At 39.7% G+C, this 18,372-nt stretch overlaps 1 protein-coding gene across 1 annotated transcript in view; it reads right to left on the bottom strand.

The window, feature by feature from the left end:
* Nucleotides 1-18,372, bottom strand: part of LOC136308487 (defensin alpha 4-like) — a 148,446-nt gene that overhangs the window by 9,884 nt on the left and 120,190 nt on the right. The gene's annotated exons all lie outside the window — the stretch shown is intronic.

Raw genomic sequence — 18,372 nt, forward strand, 5'->3', positions numbered from 1 at the left:
TGGCTAGGTCAAAAGGCAGTTTGATTTTTAATTTTTTGAAGAATCTCCATATAGTTTTCCACAGTGGCTGCACAAGTCTGCATTCCCACCAGCAGAGCAGGAGGGTTCTCTTTTCTCTACTTTCTCGCCAGCACTTATTCTGTGTTGTTTTGTAGATATGTTATTGTGGTTTTAATTTGTATTTCTCTAATGATTAGTGATGTTGAACATTTTTTAATCTGCCTGTTGGCCATCTGTATGTACTCTTTGGAGAAGTGTCTATTCAATTATTTTGCCCATTTTTTTGATTGGATTGTTTATCTTCCTGGTTTTGAGTTTTACAAGTTCTTTATAAATTTTCGTTACTAACCCCTTATCAGATGTATTGTCAAATATGTTCTCCCATTGTGTGGTTTGTCTTCTTACTCTCTTCATATTGTCTTTAGCTGTCCAAAGCCTTTTTAGTTTGATTTAGTCTAATTTGTTTATCTTTTCTTTTATTTCACTTGTCCATGGAGATAAAATCAGCAAATATATTGCTGCGAGTGATGTCGGAGAGCTTATTGCCTATGTTTTCTTCTAAGATGCTTATGGTTTCACTACTTACATTTAAGTTTTTTATCCATTTTGAGTTTATTTATTTATTTTATTTTATTTTTTTTAAAGAGACAGAGAGAGAGGGATAGACAGGGACAGACAGACAGGAATGGAGAGATGAGAAGCATCAATCACTAGTTTTTCGTTGTGTATTGCGACACCTTAGTTGTTCATTGATTGTTTTTTCATATGTGCCTTGACCATGAGTTTATTTTTTGAATGATGTAAGTGGGTGGTCTAGTTTTATTTTATTGCTGGTAGCTGTCCGATTTTCCCAACACCATTTGTTAAAGAGTCTGTCTTTACTCGATTATATGCTCTTACCTCCTTTGTCAAATATCAACTGTTTATAGAGGTGTGGTTTTATTTCTGGCTTCTCGGTTCTGTTCCTTTGATCTGTATGTCTGTTCTTATGCCAGTACCAACCTGTTTTGAGTACAATGGCCTTGTAGTATAACTTGGTATCAGGAAGTGTGATACCCCCCACTTTATCCTTCTTTTTCAAATTGCTGGGGCTATTCGTGTTTTTTTTTGGTTCCATCTAAATTTTTGGAATATTTGTTCTATATCTTTAAATTATGTCATTGGTATTTAAATTGGTATTGCATTGAATATATAAATTTCCTTGGGTAATATAGACATTTTAGTTATGTTTATTTCTCCTACCCATGAACATAGTATATGGCCTCCACCTGTTTGTATTCTCCTTGATTCTTTTATCAATGTTTTATAATGTTGTGAGTGAAAGTTTTTAATCTTCTTGGTTAAATTTAGTGGTAGGTAGTTAATTTTTTTGTTGCAATAGTGAAGGGGATTGTGTTTTTAAATTTCTCTTTCTGAAAGTTCATTGTTTGTGTATAAAATGCCTCTGGTACTTGAGTATTAATTTTATATCCTGCCACCTTGCTGAATTTATTGATCATGTCAAGTAGTTTTTTATTGCAACTTTAGGTTTTTCTATGTACAGTACCATATCATCTACATATAATGACTCTTTTACTTCTTCTCTCCCAATTTGGATGCCTTTTATTTCTTCTTCTTGCTGATTACTGTGGCTAGGACTTCCAGAACTATGTTGAATAAGAGTGGTGAAAGGGGGCACCCCTGACTTGTTCCTTATCTTAAGGAAATTTCTTGTAACTTTTGTTCATTGAGTATGATGTTGGCTGTGGGTCTGTCATAGATGGCCTTTATTATGTTGAGGAATGTTCCTTGTATTCCCACTTTGCTGAGAGTTTTGATCATATATGGGTGCTTCATTTTATCAAATGCTGTTTCTGAATCTATTGATATTATCATATGGTTTTTCTTTCTTTTTTTTTTCATTTGATGAATCACATTGATTGATTTGCAAATATTGTCCCAGCCTTGCCTCTCCAGAATATATCCCACTTGATCATGATGTATAATTTCTTTAATGTATTGCTGAATTCAGTTTGCTAATATTTTGTTGAGAATTTTAGCACCTAAATTTATCAGGGGTATTGGCTTATAACTTTTGTCTTTGTGTTGTCTTTGCCTGGTTTTGGAATCAGAATTATGCTTGACTCATAAAAGGAGCTTGGAAGTCTTCTGTCATATTGAATTTTTTGAAATAGCTTGAGAAAAATTGGAGTTAGTACTTCTTTGAATATTTGGTAGAATTAGACTGTGAAGCCATCTGGCCCAGGGCTTTTGTTTGTTAGGAGTATTTTTTTTTTTTTTTTAAGAGTCAGAGCTTGAGTCAGAGAGAGGGATAGACAGGGACAGACAGCAACAGAGAGAGATGAGAAGCATCAATCATCAGCCTTTCGCTGTAACACCTTAGTTGTTCATTGATTGCCTTCCCACACGCGCCTTGACCGTGGGCCCTCAGCAGACCAAGCAACCCGTCGCTCAAACCAGCAACCTTGAATCCAAGCTGGCGAGCCGTTTGCTCACACCAGATGAGCCCACACTCAAGCTGGTCACTTCAGGGTCTCGAACCTGGGTCCTCCGCATCCCAGTTCAACGCTCTATCCACTGCTCCACCTCCTGGTCAGGCTGTTTATTGGGAGTATTTTGATAAGTGTTTCAATCTCAATTGTTGTAGTTGGTCTATTTAGGTTTTCTGATTCTTCTAGATTGATTTTTGAAAGATTATATTTTTCAAGGAATTTGTTCATTTCATCTAGGTTGTTGTTAAATTTTTTAGCATACAGTTCTTCACAGCATTTTCTTAAAATTCTTTGAATTCCTGTTGTATCAGTTGTTATTTCTCCACTCTCATTTCTAATTTTATATATTTGAGTCCTCTCTCTTTTTCTCTTGTTGAGTCTGGTTAAAGTTTCATTGCTCTTTTTTACCTTTCCAAAGATCCAGCTCTTGCTTTTATTGATCCTGTACATTGTTTTTTTAGCTTCTATGTAATATATTTCTGCTCTGATCTTTATTATTTCCTTCTTTCTACTTCTTCTGTGATTTACTTGCTGTTTTTTTTCTAGTTCATTTAAATGCCGGGTCAAGTTGTTTATTTGAGCTTTTTCTAGCTTCTTCAGTTATGCGTGTAATGCTATGAACTTCCCTCTTAAGCTGCTTTTGCTGTGTCCCATAAATTTTGAGTTGTTGTATGCTCATTTTCAAATGTTTCTAGGAATTTTTTTTATTTCTACTGTGATCTCATTTTTCACCCATTCATTATTTAATAACATGCTATTTTGTTTCCAAGTGTTTGAGTATATTTAAGTTTTTCTGTTGTGGTTGATTTCTAGTTTCATGGCATTGTGATCAGAGAATATGTTTGATATGATTTTAATCTTCTTCAATTTGCTGATACCCATTTTTTGCCCTACCATTTGGTCACCTAGAGAATGTACCATGAGCACTTGAAAAGGATGTATATTCTGCTGCTTTAGAATGAAAGGTTCTGATGATCTCTATTAAATCCCCTTGATCTGTTGTGTCTTTTAAGTTTGCTATTTCTTTGTTAATTTTCTTTGTTGATAATCTATCTAGCAATGTTAGAGGGGTGCTGAAATCCTCTACTATTATAGTATTGCTGTTGATCTCGCCCTTTATGTCCATCAGTCTACTTTATATATTTAGGTGCTTCTATATTAGATGTATAGATATTTTTTTCTTTTGTATTTTTCTGAAATTGGAAATGCAGAGGCAGTCAGACAGACTCCCACATGTGCTCGTCCAGGATCCACCTGGCATGCCCACCAGGGGGTGATGCTCTGCCCATCTGGGGGGTCACTCTGTTGCAACCAGAGCCATGCTAGCACCTGAGGCAGATGGAGCCTTGGTTGTGGGAGAGGAAGAGAGAGACAGAGAGGAAGGAGAGGGGGAGTATTGGAGAAGCAGATGGGCACTTCTCCTGTGTGCCCTGGCCAGGAATCAAACCCGGGACTCCTGCACTCCAGGGTGACACTGTACCACTGAGTCAACAGACCAGGGCCTTTTATAGACATTTTTAATGATTATCTCTTCCTGTTGGATTACTCCCTTTATCATTATGTAGTGACCTTATTTATCCCTCAATATAGCCTTTGTTTTAAAGTCTATTTTGTCAGATATATGTATTGCTACCATAGTTTTTTTTTTTTTCATTTCCATTTGCTTGGAATATCTTTTTCAACCTTTTATTTTCAGTCTCTATGAATCTTTTGTTTTGAGGTGTGTCTCAAAACATATGTCCGGGTCCTGTTTTCTTATCCATGATGCCATCTATGTCCTTTGATTGGATCAATTAATCCAGTTACAGTTAAGTTTATTATTGATATGTAGTTGTTAATTGCCATTTTATTCTTTAACTCTACATTCCATTTTTTACTATATTTTTTCCCATTGGTTTGGTTAAAACAGGCCCCTTATAATTCCTTCCAGCATTGGTTTGGTTGTAATGAATTCCTTGAGTTTTTCTTTTTTTTTGCCTGGGAAGCTATTTATTTCTCCTTTAATTTTAAACGATAACCTTGCTGGATAATGAAGTCTTGGTTTTAGGTTCTTGTTTTGCATTACTTTGAGTATTTCTTGCCATTCCCTCCTGTCCTCAATGTTTTTGTTGAGAAGTTTGATGTCATCTTTATGGGGGCTCCTTTGTAGGTGATTGACTTTTTTTCTCTTGCAGCTTTATTATTATTTTTTTATCTCTTAGCTTTGGTGTTTTAATTATGATGTGTCTTGGTGTAGGTATCTTTGGGTTTCTCTTTAATGGAGTTCTCTGTGCTTCTTGAACTTGTGTGACTTTTTCCTGCATCAATTTAGGGAAGTTTTCAGCTTGGATTTCTTCAAACAGGCTCTTTATCCTTTGTTCTTTCTCTTCTTTTTCAGGAACCACTATGATGCGGATGTTGTTTCTATTTCTGTTGTCACAAGCTCTCTTAGATTTCCTCACACTTCTGAGCTTCTTTTCTTTTTAGTGCTGCACTTCAGTGCTTTCATTTATTTTGTCCTCTAGCTGGCTGATTTGATCCTCTGCTTCATCCAGCCTTATTTTAATTCCTTCTAGTGTAGTCTTTATTTCTGATATGGGATTTGTCATTTCTGACTGCTTCTTCTTTATTATTTCAGTGGTATTTTTTGATGCTTAATATTTTTTTTAATGTGCTCATTGTGTCCATCCATTGTTGCTCTAAGATCTTTGAGCATTCCAATAATCATTATTTTAAACTCTGCATCCAGTAGGTTGGTTATTTCCATCTCACTCAGTTCCTTTTCTGGGGTTTTCTCTTGTTGATTTATTTGGATTGCATTTCTCTTTCAATTTTGTCCTCGTTTGGGTGTGGTTTTTGTGAAGTTAGCTAATTTTAGGGTTGGTAATGTCTGTCTCCAATTTTTTCTTCTGTTCTTTCTAGGTCTGCTTGGGTTGGAATCAGCTGTTGTTTGTAATTGTCTGTGGGCTACTTATCTGCTATCACTGTTCTTATTGTTGTTTGTGTCAGTGTTTTCTTTGTTTTAGCTGGGTCAGTGTGAGGAGCCCTTTATAAGCTTCCACTCTAACAAGGTTTGTAAGGTCCTGAACTGGTGCTTTCCCTATCTGACCACAGAATGTGACTTTCCTGGACCTCCCTGTCTGGGGCCTGGTACAGATCGGGGGGGGGGGTGGTCATTGCCTATGATCGGCTCTTGTCAACCTTTTTGGAGCTACAGGTGATCGAGTTCCTGTGGCAGCCTCTATTGGGCACAGGTGCTATTGTAAATACCAGCTGCACTTCTAGGCTTGTTTTATCTCCTCTAGGCTTGGGGGAAGCTCCTTTAAAAGTTCAAGTTCCTGAGATGACGTCAGAGTAATGGCGGGGTAGGAAGCCATTCCGATAAATCTCCCCCAAAACTCAACAAGATCTTCAACCAGAAACAGAAAAACCTATACTTGGAGCTTCCAGATGCTTCGCAATACACCCAAAGGTATGATTGAGTGAAAAATTGGCTAAATATATAACCAAACCCCGAAGGAAATAGGGAGTAAGAAATGCTCCGCCTTCCTCACTAACCTAAACAGGGCGGCTTTCTCTGGTAACTGTGAATATAGAAACTGAGGCGGGCAAAGGGGGTGAATAGATCCAGGCCGCCACGGCACAAACGGCCGAACCAGGCTGTGGCACACAGATCCAAGCCGAGGAAAATCTGATCCTGTGGCAACCCGGGCAATACAAGCTAACACTCGCGCCAAACCCAAACAAAGAAAGACAAGCGGAGCGGCCATTTTACCCGGTCTCCTGGTCGGTGCGCAGTTAGTGGGCGAGAATTTCTTCCTAGGCCCCGAGAGTGGGTGCCCGTGTTGCCCCACGGAGAGGCAGGGTCAGAGGCCTTTCTGTGGGCCGAGGAAAGAGTCTCTGGGCAGCCCCAGCGCCCTGGGAAAGCCACGCATGGGAGGGAGTGAGAACTAATTCCAACGGTGGAGATTTTCCGTGCTGGAGGCTGTTTCACTCAGAGGGAACCGCGGCCGGCCTCATATCCTGGTTTGCGCGCGCAGATAAGGAGTGAGTGATTCCTCCGAGTGCCTCGGCAGGGCGCGCCCGTGTTATTGCACAGAGGGGCAGAGTCAGGGGCCTTTGTGTGGGCCAAAGCGGAATCTCGAGCCGCCCCAGCGCCTTGCAAAAGCCGCGCACGGGGACGGAGCGAGACTCAATTCCAACGCTGCAACTTTCCCCTGCGGTTGGGGGTTTCACTCAGAGCGTGAGACTGCTGGCTGGATATCCTGGTCGCAGACAGTGAGTGAGAGTTTCCTCCAAGCGCCCCCCAGAAGTGGGCGCCCGCTTGTGTTACTGGACAGAGTGGCAGAGCCAGTGGTCTTTGAGTGGGCGGAAAGCCCGCCTGATTATGCTAGCAGCTCTGACTGACTGAGCCTTACCCAGAGCCCTGTGCTGAGTGGAAATAGAGTGGGGAGTTGCCAGCTCTTTGAGCCTCTTACTATCCAGGCAGAGGCAGCAGCAACCCCATAGCTGGATTATCAGGCTACTAATTGAGGAAGGAAAGACTAGGAGAAAGGCTCCAGGAACACGGACTCTCTCACTGTCGGAGCCTATAAATGCTAATGAGCCTCGACTCCCACGGGACTAAAGCACAATACATGACATTGCCATAGAGACTTATCAACTGCAAGCCTCTACCTGAGCGTGCCAAAGGGGCAGAACCCGGGGTACAGAGTCACCGACCAGGAAGAGGGAGAGAAAAGAAAAAGCAAGAAGATAACCTCTCAAAATCAAGAATAATCTGCAGACTTTATAACCTATCACATTTTATTATATTTGTTCGTTTGTTTCTCTTATCTTCATTCTTGATACTTTTTTTTCCAATTTGGCCGATTAACTCTCTACTGGTCTTACTCTCTCCTCTCCTTGAACTACACTACCCCTAAGTGTTACATCTCCCATTATCTTTTCTCTTCTCTTCCTTTCTCTCTATGAGGGTTGCACTCCAAAACCCTTAACTCTCTCTCTCTCCTTTCTTTTTTCTTCTTTTACTGGTTCCCTCTTTTTTTTCTCTCTCTCTCCTTCTTTTCTCCCTCTATATTAGTTTCTTCCTTTCTCCTTTACATCTCCTCTCATTCAAACCTCAATAACAAACAAATTATCTTATCTGGGACTCAAACCTATGTTTGTGGCATTTTGGGGGGTTTTTACTTCACCTTTTTAACTCACTAGCAGTACTCCCATCCCTGGCTCTCCATATTATCTAGTTCTTGTTCCACTAAATACAATAGTAAGTTTTTAATTTGTCCCCCCATTTTTCCATTTTCCTCTTATTCCTCTCATCATAACTCTTAGACAACCAACACCTAAAAGCAAATCATTTTATTCTTGACCCAAATTTTTTCCTTATTTGCTTTTTGTGGGTTCATACGCTCTTTTTTTTTTTTCCTTTTTTTTTTTTTTCTTTTTTTCTTTTTTGCTCCTTTATTACTTTTCCCCAATTCAGGCCCTCCATCACAGGCATTGTTTGTTATAACTCACAGTCCACCACAAGATTTTCTCAAGAAAGAGGGGAGAGGAGAGGAGAGGAAAAAAGGAGGGGGGGAATAATTTCCTTTTTTAAAAAATTTGTATTTTATTTTATTTTTCTTTATTTCATTATTAATTTTTTTAAAAAAAAAACTTTTCGATTTTTTATTTTTTTTATTTTTTTAACTTTTTATTCTTTATTAAATCTCATTAATACTATCAACAAAACCACCCTCAGATGCCATTGAGGAAGAGAAAATCGAATATCATGGATACAAAAGAAAGAGAGGTAACACAGCTAGATGAGGAAAAATCTATGGAGAAAAAATTTAATATATTGGAAACCTTGGAGCTAAATGACAGAGAATTCAAGATAGAAATCCTAAAAATCCTCCGAGATATACAAGAAAACACAGAAAGGCAATATAGGGAGCTCAGAAAACAACTCCATGAACACAAAGAATATATGTCCAAGGAAATTGAAACTATAAAAACAAATCAAACAGAGATGAAAAACTCAATTCACGAGCTGAAAAACGAAGTAACAAGCTTAGCTAATAGAACAGGTCAGATAGAAGAGAGGATTAGTGAAATAGAAGACAAGCAACTTGAGGCACAACAGAGAGAAGAAGAAAGAGACTCAAAAATTAAAAAAAATGAGATAGCCCTACAAGAATTATCTGACTCCATCAAAAAGAATAACATAAGAATAATAGGTATATCAGAGGGAGAAGAGAGAGAAAATGGAATGGAGAACATACTCAAACAAATAATAGATGAGAACTTCCCAAGCCTGTGGAAAGAACTAAAGCCTCAAGTTCAAGAAGCAAACAGAACTCCAAGTTTTCTTAACCCCAACAAACCTACTCCAAGGCATATCATAATGAAATTGACACAAACCAACAGCAAAGAAAAAATTCTCAAGGCAGCCAGGGAAAAGAAGAATACAACATATAAAGGAAGGCCCATTAGATTATCATCAGATTTCTCAGCAGAAACTCTACAAGCTAGAAGAGAGTGGACCCCAATATTTAAAGTCCTGAAAGAGAGGAACTTTCAGCCACGAATACTATACCCATCAAAGCTATCCTTCAAATACGAAGGAGAAATAAAAACATTCACAGATACAGAAAAGATGAGGGAATTTATCATCAGAAAACCCCCACTCCAGGAATTACTAAAGGGGGTTCTCCAATCAGATACAAAGAACAAAAAAAAACAGAGCCACAAGTAAAAGCTCCAAGAAGAACACAATAAAACCAAATTTAAACTGTGACAACAACAAAAAGAAAGAGGGGGAGAAGATGGAGATTAACAGTAGCAAAGGACGATGGAGTGCAAAAGTACTCACAAAATAGTTCGCTACAATGAACAGGGTAGGGACCCTTTTCATTACTCAAAGGTAACCACCATTGAAAAAACCACCACAGAAGCACATGAGATAAAAAAGATAGCAACAGAGGAAAGATGTATGGAATACAACCAAATAAAAACAAAAGATAGAAAAACGAAAGAGAAGGATCAAACAAGACACAAAACTAACAGAAAGCAAGATATAAAATGGCAATAGGGAACTCACAAGTATCAATAATTACACTAAATGTAAACGGATTAAACTCACCAATAAAAAGGCACAGAGTAGCAGAATGGATTAAAAAAGAAAATCCAACTGTATGCTGCCTACAGGAAACTCATCTAAGTAACAAGGATAAAAACAAATTCAAAGTGAAAGGCTGGAAAACAATACTCCAAGCAAATAACATCCAAAAAAAAGCAGGTGTAGCAATACTCATATCGGATAATGCTGACTACAAGACAGGAAAAGTACTCAGAGACAAAAATGTCCATTTCATAATGGCTAAGGGGACACTGAATCAAGAAGACATAACAATTCTTAATATATATGCACCAAACCAAGAAGCACCAAAATATATAAGACAGCTACTTATTGATCTTAAAACAAAAACTGATAAAAATACAATAATACTTGGAGACCTCAATACACCGCTGACGGCTCTAGATCGGTCATCCAAACAGAGAATCAACAAAGACATAGTGGCCTTAAACAAAACACTAGAGCACCTGGATATGATAGACATCTACAGGACATTTCATCCCAAAGTGACTGAGTATACATTTTTCTCCAGTGTACATGGATCATTCTCAAGAATTGACCATATGTTGGGCCACAAAAACAACATCAGCAAATTCAGAAAAATTGAAGTTGTACCAAGCATATTTTCTGATCATAAAGCCTTGAAACTAGAATTCAACTGCAAAAAAGAGGAAAAAAATCCCACAAAAATGTGGAAACTAAACAACATACTTTTAAAAAATGAATGGGTCAAAGAAGAAATAAGTGCAGAGATCAAAAGATATATACAGACTAATGAAAATGACAATACGACATATCAGAATCTATGGGATGCAGCAAAAGCAGTGATAAGAGGGAAGTTCATATCGCTTCAGGCATATATGAACAAACAAGAGAGAGCCCAAGTGAACCACTTAACTTCCCACCTTAAGGAACTAGAAAAAGAAGAACAAAGACAACCCAAAACCAGCCGAAGAAAGGAAATAATAAAAATCAGAGCAGAAATAAATGAATTAGAGAACAGAAAAACTATAGAAAAAATTAATAGAACAAGGAGCTGGTTCTTTGAAAAGATCAACAAAATTGACAAACCCTTGGCAAGACTTACCAAGGAAAAAAGAGAAAGAACTCATATAAACAAAATCCAAAATGAAAGAGGAGAAATCACCACGGACATCGTAGATATACAAAGAATTATTGTAGAATACTATGAAAAACTTTATGCCACTAAATTCAACAACCTAGAAGAAATGGATAAATTCCTAGAAAAATACAACCTTCCTAGACTGAGTCAAGAAGAAGCAGAAAGCCTAAACAGACCTATCAGTAGAGAAGAAATAGAAAAAACCATTAAAAACCTCCCCAAAAATAAAAGTCCAGGCCCTGACGGCTATACCAGCGAATTTTATCAAACATTCAAAGAAGACTTGGTTCCTATTCTACTCAAAGTCTTCCAAAAAATTGAAGAAGAAGCAATACTTCCAAACACATTTTATGAGGCCAACATAACCCTCATCCCAAAACCAGGCAAGGATGGCACAAAAAAAGAAAACTACAGACCAATATCTCTAATGAATACAGATGCTAAAATACTAAACAAAATACTAGCAAATCGAATACAACAACATATTAAAAAAATAATACATCATGATCAAGTGGGATTCATCCCAGAATCTCAAGGATGGTTCAACATACGTAAAACGGTTAATGTAATACACCATATCAACAAAACAAAGAACAAAAACCACATGATCTTATCAATAGACGCAGAAAAGGCTTTCGATAAAATACAACACAATTTTATGTTTAAGACTCTCAACAAAATGGGTATAGAAGGAAAATATCTCAACATGATAAAGGCCATATATGATAAACCATCAGCTAACATCATATTAAATGGCACTAAACTGAAGGCTTTCCCCCTTAAATCAGGAACAAGACAGGGTTGTCCACTGTCTCCACTCTTATTTAATGTGGTACTAGAGGTTCTAGCCAGAGCAATCAGACAAGACAAAGAAATAAAAGGCATCCATATCGGAAAAGAAGAAGTAAAGGTATCACTTTTTGCAGATGATATGATCCTATACATCGAAAACCCCAAAGAATCCACAAAAAGACTACTAGAAACAATAAGCCAATACAGTAAGGTCGCAGGATACAAAATTAACATACAGAAGTCAATAGCCTTTCTATATGCCAACAATGAAACAACTGAGAAGGAACTCAGAAGAATAATCCCCTTCACGATTGCAACAAAAAAAATAAAATACTTAGGAATAAACATAACAAAGAATGTAAAGGACTTATATAATGAAAACTATAAACCATTGTTAAGGGAAATCGAAAAAGATATAATGAGATGGAAGAATATACCTTGTTCTTGGCTAGGAAGAATAAATATAATCAAGATGGCTATATTACCCAAAGCAATATACAAATTTAATGCAATTCCCATCAAACTTCCAATGACATTTTTTAAAGAAATAGAGCAAAAAATCATCAGATTTATATGGAACTATAAAAAACCCCGAATAGCCAAAGCAATCCTAAAGAAAAAGAATGAAGCTGGGGGCATAACAATACCTGACTTCAAACTCTATTATAGGGCCACGACAATCAAAACAGCATGGTATTGGCAGAAAAATAGACACTCAGACCAATGGAACAGAATAGAAAGTCCAGAAATAAAACCACATATATATAGTCAAATAATTTTTGATAAAGGGGCCAACAACACACAATGGAGAAAAGAAAGCCTCTTCAATAAATGGTGCTGGGAAAACTGGAAAGCCACATGCAAAAGAATGAAACTGGACTACAGTCTCTCTCCCTGTACAAAAATTAACTCAAAATGGATCAAAGATCTAAACATAAGACCTGAAACAATTAAGTACATAGAAGAAGACATAGGTACTCAACTCATGGACCTGGGTTTTAAAGAGCATTTTATGAATTTGACTCCAATGGCAAGAGAAGTGAAGGCAAAAATTAATGAATGGGACTACATCAGACTAAGAAGTTTTTGCTCAGCAAGAGAAACTGATAACAAAATAAAAAGAAAGCCAACTAAATGGGAAATGATATTTTCAAACAACAGCTCAGATAAGGGCCTAATATCCAAAATATACAAAGAACTCATAAAACTCAACAACAAACAAACAAACAATCCAATAAAAAAATGGGAAGAGGATATGAATAGACACTTCTCCCAGGAAGAAATACAAATGGCCAACAGATATATGAAAAGATGCTCATCTTCTTTAGCTATTAGAGAAATGCAAATCAAAACGGCAATGAGATACCACCTCTCACCTGTTCGATTAGCTGTTATTAGCAAGTCAGGTAATAGCAAATGTTGGAGAGGCTGTGGAGAAAAAGGAACCCTCATCCACTGTTGGTGGGAATGTAAAGTAGTACAACCATTATGGAAGAAAGTATGGTGGTTCCTCAAAAAACTGCAAATAGAACTACCTTATGACCCAGCAATCCCTCTACTGGGTATATACCCCCAAAACTCAGAAACATTGATACGTAAAGACACATGCAGCCCCATGTTTATTGCAGCATTGTTCACAGTGGCCAGGACATGGAAACAACCAAAAAGCCCATCAATAGATGACTGGATAAAGAAGATGTGGCACATATACACTATGGAATACTACTCAGCCATAAGAAATGATGACATCGGAACATTTACAGCAAAATGGTGGGATCTTGATAACATGATACGAAGCGAAATAAGTAAATCAGAAAAAAACAGGAACTGTATTATTCCATACGTAGGTGGGACATAATAGTGAAACTAAGAGACATTGACAAGAGTGTGGTGGTTACGGGGGGGAGGGGGGAATGGGAGAGGGATAGGGGGTGGGGAGGGGCACAAAGCAAACAAGATAGAAGGTGACAGAGGACAATCTGACTTTGGGTGGTGGGTATGCAACATAATTGAACGACAAGATAACCTGGACTTGTTATCTTTGAATATATGTATCCTGATTTATTGATGTCACCCCATTAAAAAAATAAAATTATATATTAAAAAAAAAAAAAAAAAAGTTCAAGTTCCCCTGAGATCTGCTTTCTGTTGCTTCTTATTGCTGGTTACTTGTTGGACTCAGTACTGTAATTCAGTGATTAGGTATGGTATCAGATGTGGCCTGTATTAACCTCAGGTGTCATTCTATCAAAATTGTTATTTGCTTATTTAGTTTATATTTTAGTTTTAGTTTTTTTATTCTTTTTCAGCACTCTGTAGGGTGTAGTCAGTGGGGTCCAGTGAATGTGACCCCTGTGCTTATGGTGTGTGGTATGTCCGTTGGCCCGCCGCGGCTGTTGCTGTTTGGTGCTAAGGTGGTATTGGCATTAGCTTGCTTCCGTGGCCAACTCGCCTCTGCTGTCTCTGGCGGGCTCGCACACACCAGCTTGGACTGCTTTTGAACTTGCCTTGGGCTCTGCTGCTGCCGAGGGCTGGTCCATATCGCAGTGGTGGGTTTGAGACTCACCTCAAACCTCCTCAGCATCTTTGCGGGATTCCACCTGCCAGCACCAGCTTGGACCACCCGTGTTCTGAGGGCATGCCTGTACCATGGGTGGGTTTGCATGCGGGGTGGGACCTCTGCAGCAGCAGCCGCGGCCTTCACCATTGCTTGTGGGCTTGCACACATGAATGCTTGTTCAGGCTTCCGCCCCTGCCAAGGGAGGGCCCATGCCTCAATCCGAACTGTGTGAACTGGGACCTGTGTAGCAGCTGCTGTGGGTTTCAGTCTCCACGGGCCATACCGAGCATGCTCCTGGCCTCCACAGACACGCCTTGATGCCTCCCGTTCGTCCATACTGATGAGCACCCAGCCATGAGAGTGGCGGTGTATTTTAGATCTCTGCAATCACATTTGTATTCCTAACGTGCTGCTGCCTCTAAGCCCCTTTTTGTTCTAACTGGAGCAGGGGAGTCTCTGTGGGCAGAGTAGTTTCTTCCCTTTGCTGGTGATGCTATTCCCAGGAATAGTGTTTACTTTAGATTTGGGGAGTGAATCCGCCCAGGGGTTAGGGTGTCCTTCCCTCAGAGTGTCTCCCCCTGATCCTCTGAGACCACTCTCTCCCCTGGGAAATCCAATATACCCCCTGTCCCTGCTCCTGGAGCTCCAGGAAAGTGACTGTGACTGAGGCTCTCTGTGCAGTCCCTTTAATACAGAGCCTGGGTCCGACAGTTCTGCTTCCTTCAATCAAACAGATCCTTGGCTCCTTTCTCAGCCAAATACAGCGTAAGCCCTTCCAGGCTCCAGTGCTCTAGGCTGGAATTCCAGTTTTGGGGCTGAGGACCCACAACTCTCTGGGTAATCATCACGGTCATGGGTGTCCCTCCCAGCTACTGATCACTCCAGGGAGTAAGGCAGCCCTTTCTGCGTATTTGCCCTTCCTACCAGTTTCCATGGCTTCTTTGGTGGTCCTTGGCTGTAGAATTCTCTTAGTTTATCCAAAGTTGGTCTTTCAATATGAGTGTTCTCAGAATTAAGTTATAATCCACCTTGTTTTCCGGAAGAGGGACTTGGAATGTCCACCTACTCTGTGGACATCTTGTATCTTTCTCTATTTATCCTGTTAGTGTGATGCACTTGCACAGAAAATTCTGTCCTGTGTCATCAGCATTAAATGAACCAGCCTTTTCATCCTGATGATGAACCATTTGAGCATCACACGGCAATAATAAAACCAACAAACGGACCATGATTCTTTTTTAAGGAAACTTTAACCTTCTATATTCAATCGATTAATAATGAAACTTAAAGTGAAATGTTTCTATGGAGGGTATTAAAAGGTGCCATTGAACCCTGGCTGTTCGGCTCAGTGGTAGAGCACAGGCCTATCGTATGGACATCCTGGGTTAGGTGTCCGGTCAGGGCACACCGCAGTAGCGACCATCTGCTTCCCTACCCCTCTTCTTCTGTCTCTCTCTCTCTCTTTCTCTCTGTCCTTCACTCCCCCCACCACAACCATGCCCAGTTAGGTAAAGTTGGCCCTTGGAACTGAGGATTGCTCTGTGGCTTCACCTTAAGTGCTAAAACAGCTCTGTTGCTGAGCAACATAGAAATGACCCAAGAAGGGTAGAGCTTTGCCCAGTAGGGGGCTTGCCAGGTAGATCCCAGTCAGCTTACATGAGGGAGTCTGTCTCTCTGACTGCCTGCTTATCACTTAGGAAAATTTTAACAAAGGACATAAATAAGGTGCCATTAACTTCGAGAAGAGTAGACCCAATAAGCATGTTACTTGTTCTTTTATTTTAAGGCTGGAGAGGAGATTGATATGCAGAGATACTTTCTAGGATAAGCAGATGTTTCATTCACATGTGCACATTCACATAGCTGTATCAACAAGATCAAGTGACCTAATGCTCCAGGATGCCACCAACAGAGAAAATTAAGAACTACACCCAAACCAGAGCAGACTGACCAGCATCAGTCATCTCAAATAATGGCCAGAGGAAATCAGAGTCCTGATCTGGTCAGTATCACAAGTCATGCCTTCGACCAGGGAAATGATGGTCCCCCATGAACCATAAAAAGGTGATTAGTTCATTGTGTATTAAAAGAGTTGATCTCAACTCTCTCTTTAAAGAGATGGAGTCTACTAGTCACAAAAATATCATACTGAATCTAATATAATCTAGCAAGAAACAGTATGTTTTTAGCAATGTCACCGAATGGTGCTTGGTCCTGAGCTGAGAGGGAGGCTGCAGGGAAGCCACCGAGACAGAGAAGCCTTATTTCCAGATGACAAGCACCTCTCTGCCCCCCTCTCCCTGTTCCAGGTCTGTACACACGTCCCAAAGCCATGACCTTGGGTTCCACCCTGAGGCTGTGTTGTACACCTAGAAACTTCTATAGGATCTTTGCAGTATGACCACATCTACTGTATCTCCCCATGTATAAGACGGATCGTGTTTCAAAACATTTGAGGAATAAAAACTGGGTGCGTCTTTTACAGTGGATATGATATTTCCAATGTCATAGATGGAACTGAGGAGGAGGCAATATATGAAGACAGTGATTTGTCATCAGACACAGATGAGGACAAGGTAGTGGATGGGGGTTTTGACAGAGATAAGGACTTGTATGAATTTTATAATGAATAAAACTTGAGTTCAATAACTTTATTTAATACATTTTTCTTTTCATATTTTAGGCCCCAATATCAAGGTGCATCTTATACATGGGAGCATCTTATATACCTGGGGAAATACAGTAATTCAAGAAAATTTGTCCTGTGAATACTTTAAACTAGAAATACTTTTAAATTGAAACTTATCGTCAATGACCATGTGCCCCTCTCAGCCCCCCCCTCCCCCAGGACACGGACACGAGAGCACTGACCCAGGGAAGACCAGGCTTTACACACAGTAGTAGGGAAGAGACAAACTCACAAATGACCAAAAATATTGACAGTACATAAAAATGCAAAGTATTTATGTAAAAAAGAGAAAGAGCCAAAGGGAAATGACAGACCATGCAAATGTTTCGAAGCCCCTGGGACAGAGTGACAATTTCCTGAATGTATAAATAAACCCTACAAACCAAAAGGAATAAATCGGCCAAGTATTTTATTTCCAAAAACTGATGCCAAGAAGAAAGGACATTCAGAGAAAATAAACAGAAGCACTTCTTCAATGTGGACACATGTAGCCCCGTGACTCAGGAGAGACAGAAAGCCAGGACTCCATCTGGGTTGCAGGTCTTACCTGTCACTCTGGGAGAGATGTCAACCCTCACAGTTCAGGTAGCAGACTGCTTTCCGCCATGCCTGGACCCCAGGGTCCCCGCCACTGGGGGTTTCAGAAAGTCAGGAGCAGGTTATTTACAGCTCACAGCAATCGGCCTGCAGGCAGCACTGGAGGCGCGGGATGTGCCTCAATTGGGGTCTGAAGACGGGCATCTCTCATTGCCTGGCTATGATTCCACATGCAGTAACTGTCCTTCCCATGGGCAGAACCGAAAGGCCACAATTCCAGTTGCTCCCATCCTCCAAGTAGAAATAAAGAGAAAAAAATATAAAACAATAACACAGCACCACTATTAACTATAAGAATAATTCAATATTTTTTAATAATGGGTCCAACTCAGAGGTTACATTTGATTGGTCAGAACTCTGTTTAACAGTCACTCTGAGCTGCCAGAGGGTCAGGGACATCCAAAGTATTTATAACAAATCACGTGGCTGCCTGGAGCCCAGGGTAAGAAAAATAAAGAACATTATTGGGAATCACAGGACCTTTTAAACACCTCCCACTGTGCATGGGCAGCAGGTGGGCTCATATGTTTTAGTGAGCGATGTTGACAAAACCTATGGACAGGAAGATACGTTAATATCACTTAAATGTATAGGATGTGTTACTTTGACCCCAGAATCTACTAGGGACATTTCTTTAGAAGACAGTCAGAAATAAGCCAGAAGATACTCACTGCAGTTATGCCTGCAACCGAAAATAGTTAGGAATAACCAAACTGTCAGAATTTAACAACCAATGAGAGACTGCTAAAAGGTGACTTATAAATGCTGGAATGGTATAACACCGTTTACACAGGGACACGGTCCTGTGTGTGCTGCTGGAACAGAGTTTTAGGTAAAACCTGAGGTGAGGACGGACACTCAGAACACAGGGACCCTGGTGGCCCCTGCAGAGCAGGGGGAGGGCTGGCTCAGGGAGGGGACCTATAGTCTCACTCATCACTCAGCTCCCCTTCAAATTTTCTTTTTGGTGCAAGAATTACTTTTTTTATTTAAAACAGAAATATCAGAGGCGGGTTG

The sequence above is a fragment of the Saccopteryx bilineata genome, chromosome 6, assembly GCF_036850765.1.
Source record: "Saccopteryx bilineata isolate mSacBil1 chromosome 6, mSacBil1_pri_phased_curated, whole genome shotgun sequence".
NCBI lineage: Eukaryota > Metazoa > Chordata > Mammalia > Chiroptera > Emballonuridae > Saccopteryx > Saccopteryx bilineata.